The sequence below is a fragment of the Manis javanica genome, chromosome 4, assembly GCF_040802235.1.
Source record: "Manis javanica isolate MJ-LG chromosome 4, MJ_LKY, whole genome shotgun sequence".
Classification (NCBI taxonomy): Eukaryota; Metazoa; Chordata; class Mammalia; order Pholidota; family Manidae; genus Manis; species Manis javanica.
The window spans coordinates 113,540,456-113,544,712 of record NC_133159.1 but is presented as its reverse complement, the minus strand read 5'-3'; the positions used below and the strand labels follow the sequence as shown (position 1 = coordinate 113,544,712).

The 4,257-nt window shown below is 43.8% G+C and overlaps 1 pseudogene; it reads right to left on the bottom strand.

The window, feature by feature from the left end:
• Positions 1–530: 530 nt before the first annotated feature.
• Positions 531–3,889, bottom strand: LOC108405580 (vacuolar protein sorting-associated protein 54 pseudogene; annotated as a pseudogene).
• Between the last annotated feature and the right edge of the window lie 368 nt (positions 3,890–4,257).

The following is a 4,257-nucleotide window of genomic DNA, read 5'->3' as shown; positions in this document are numbered from 1 at the left end:
CATCTTGGTTGCAGGTAGATTCCTACCACCACGCCTAATGCAGGTAGCTTCTTACTACAGGATGGACCTAAAATCCTGCCACTGGCATAGACAGTAGCTGGATGTTGGCAAAATAAGGCACATTCTAGAGCCGCACAGATGCTGCTTCGAATGTCAAAACTTGTCTGAAAGGCCTGCAGGTTTCTGTTCCTTCTGTGGTTTCAGCTTCTGCTCATCTGACCCAGAGGCTCTGAGAGATGTTCCTTGTCCTGGCGTAGACTTAGGGCTGCTGAAAATGCAGGATGCTGAATGCCCAACTCCAGCTACCATCAGACCAAAATAATCCTGGTTTTGTCAGTTTTCAATGGATCTTTTGTATAGGTTCATGTTTTTTTTCTTTTTTTTAAAGATAGAGATCCCTTGCTAGAAAGAAAATCTGAAACTCTAAATACTACCCATTTTATCCATATTCTGTATTCTGCTGGTTGTCTCCAAAATACATTCTGATCACAATTTGTCATAGCCTCGTGAAGCCAGGTTCCTGTCACTGCTCACCCGGGTGGCACAGCAGCCCCCACTGGCCTTCCTGTTGCCCCTTTGTCCCCTGACCCAGGGCTCAGCAAACTTGTCTGAAAGGGACCAGATGGAAGCACTGTGGGCTTTGTGGACCAGGCAGTCCCTGCAGACAGCAGTCCAGCTGCTGTAGCACCAGTATGGCTGGAAGTAAGTAAACAAAGAGCCAAACTTTTTGTAGTTACTGTTTTTAGTCTAACGACTTGCAGTGTACCAGCTCCAAGAACTGACAACTTCTTGAATTGAAGTACTTCAATAAATCTGACAGAGTAATCATGTCAGTAGTAACAGATGGGATATGATCCACACACTGGCAATTTTCAAGGATAATTCTTATCAAAAGCAATACACTCCCAACAACAGCATACTGTTGTCCCTCCACAATGAGGATTTCAGCTGGTTTCCTTTCTTCTGTAGCCCCTGATTTTTTTTCAGGCAATCTTTCCATCTGATATAGAATCAACAATATCCTAAAACTTCACAGGAACATCAGCTTGCTTCCAGTGTCATTGTTTAAAAGGAGACTGAGCTTGGTTTTTCTTTCCTCCTGAAACCTGTTTATATATTTATTAGCCTTGCTTTGAAGTGCTACAAGTAACGACATGCTTTTTCTTCCACAGATCTGTTCAGTGTCTAAAATGAATGTTTCCATTAATCTAGAAAGTGTTATGAATTCCGTGGAATTTAGCTTCTCAAGAAAAACATCATTTGTTCTTAACATAAGAAATTTGACTGCTAGATCATGGCATGTATCTCAGGCACTAAAGAGTAACTACTGAATATTATTTGCCAGCTTTCCTAGCTCTAAATCAGTTGATTTCATGTCTTCATTGACTATGATATCCACACCTCCTGGAATAGAAGATGGTGATGTCTGCTTTTTGCTGGATGGAGAGTCAGCAGTACATTCTGGTTCATATACCGAATCACTGCCACAGGGCTTGCTATTTGGAGATGCATTTCTTTGAGATGCAGTGTCAGTTGCTATAGCTGTTAATTCACTCTCACTGAATGCATCACTTATAAACATGCCTTCGTGGCTTAAGTAAGCCACTTCTGTGTCCAGTGAATTATCTTTTGTGAAATCTCCTCCAGCTCTCTAGTCCTTTGTTTTTTTGTCAAGAACTGAGAGAACACCCACTACGAATGATATTTAATGTTGCCTTAACTCTCTGTAGGAAAATTATAAACTTAGAGAAAATATCCTTCAGCAGATCAAACCACTGAGGAAGATTTTCATGTGCTCTGCAAGCTTCACAACACACTGTTTAATGATATTCTTTGCTGTGATGATCATTTTTTTCACTACAGGTTTCTAAAAAATTAAGTTTTCTTTGTTTTAGAAGTCCAAATACAAGAGATACTAATACTAGTCTTCCCTCTTCTAAAATTTGACAGTCAACTTCCAGTGGTCTTTCTAAGTCACTGTGAGAATAAGTAGAAAACTCTGCAATTATTTTATCTATCAGTTTTTCTAAGTCACAAAGCTATGATTCCAGGAATTGAAAGCAGGCAAGGCTGGCTCTGACAACACCACTTCAAAAACCAGTGTGGGGATAGATCTGGACCACAGCCTGTAGCTTGCCAAACCTGCCCTATTCATGGCTGCACTAATCTTTTTTCCCCAGCTTTGTTGAGATGTAATTGACATAGAACATTGTTTAAGTTGTAAATGTGATGATTTGGTACTTTTACATATTGGCAAAATGATCACCACCATAGCAAATACCTCCATCTGGTCACTAATTACCAGTTCTTTTTGTGGTGAGAACTTTAAGATCTATTCTCTCCGCAGTTTTCAGGTATATAATACAGTACTATGCACTATACTCACCGTGCTGCGCATCAGCTCCCCAGAACTCACTCGACTTATAACTGGAAGCTTGTACCCTCTGACCCACCTCTCCCTGTTTCCCCAACCCTCTGCCCCCAGAAGCTACTACTCTACTCTCAGTTTCTCTGAATGCTGACCTTTTTTATGCCTCTTTTATTTTTAATGGTGTTTACAATATACATCTTTTAATATGTTGTCTAAAAACATCTTTAATCACAGTCGACCCTCAAATCATAAAACACACTTCACGTGGAGTGTGAGGGCCTCACGACAGGACTCTCCACCCCCCATCTTTTATGCTGTTCCTATTACACATTTTACTTTCACATGTTATAGAAACTCACACTGGGACTACTTTTGCTTCAGGATTTTGGTATCTTTTAGAGTGATTAAAAACAAGAAAAACAATGCCTTTATATTTACCTTCATTTCTGGAAACCCTCATTTTTGTGTGTAGATGCCAGCCTCTGTCTGGCATCATACCTTTTCAATCAGAAGATAAATTTCTTTATAGTGCAAGCCTGCAGAAATGGGTTTACAGTTTGTGCTTTTTGAAAAGGTCTTTATCTCTCTTATTTTTAAAAGATATTTTTTCTGGATATAGACTGTGGGGTTGCCAGCTTTTCCTTTCAGCATCTCTAAGGCGTTACTCCATTATCTCTGGCTTCGTTTTTCTCATGAGACATCTGCACTCATTCCCATCTTTGTGCCTCTGAAAACTGTGCCCTCAACATTTTCTCTTCTTTGTGCCTTTTTAGCAGTGTGAATATGTTGCATCTAAGAGTTCTTGTTCTGCTATTTATCCTGCTGGGAGTTCTCTGAGATTTTTTCATTATTAAAAAAAAGTATTAGCCACTGTCTTCATCCCATGGCTCTGGCGCCTTAGTCTTCTTCCCCACTCCTTCTCTGTTTCAGTCTGGGTGGTTCTCTTGACCTTCACGGTCACCGCCTCTCTCTTCAGCTTTGCTGATCTCTCTGATGGGCCTGTCAGAGGCGTCCTTTGTCCCTGTTACCCGCTCTTGTCTGTTGGCATTTCCACTAGACCCTCTCTTAGGGTTCTTGTCTCTCTGCTGAGGCTCCCACATGGTCATGCATGTGCTCCACATTCTCCACGAGGTCCTTCAATACATTCATCTTAGCTATTTTAAAATTTCTTCCAAACAGCTTCAAACATCTGGATCATCTCTGAGTCTGGTTCTGTTGGCTGAGTGGTCCAGGCTAAGGGTTACTGTCACTTGCTTTTTTGTGTGTCTGTAATTTTGTATTGAATGTCAGACCCGGGAGGGGCGGCAGGAGACTGAAGTCAGGCGTATTTATGCCCAGAGATGGGCACAGCTTTTCCTCCCTGGCTCCCAGCCCCCAGCATCACCGTGTTCTCAGGCGGAGGCCGAGCTGAGCAGTATTCCTGCCCCAGCCTTGGCTCTCCACCCCCGAGCGCCTCTGCCTTCCTGGTGGTGGACCCCTGCCACTCGGGGTGGCCAAGCTGTGGTCGGGGGCTGTCATCGTGTCCTGTCGGGCCGTGTCCCTCGGCCAGGGAGGGAGACTGACCAGCGATCCCTGCACCCCCTGGGCCAGTTTCCTGTGCTCACCTGCAGTGAAAGAGACTGCCCTTCCGCCACCCTCAATAGGTGTCACCGGTACTCCAAGGCCACAGGGGCTGCTGCCATCCCCAGACACTCCCCTGCGCCATGCCTCCCTCCCCTCGCTACTTGGGTTTTAGGAGGACCCAGTGGGGTCTGTGGAGAGCCTTCAAGTACCAGCCCCTTGTGGGCCCTTCTGGAAGTTGGACTCATGCATTAACCACACTCAGCCTTCAGCAATGCCTTAAAGCATTAGTGGTTCCTCCTACCCTACATGCCTGTGCTCTGCCT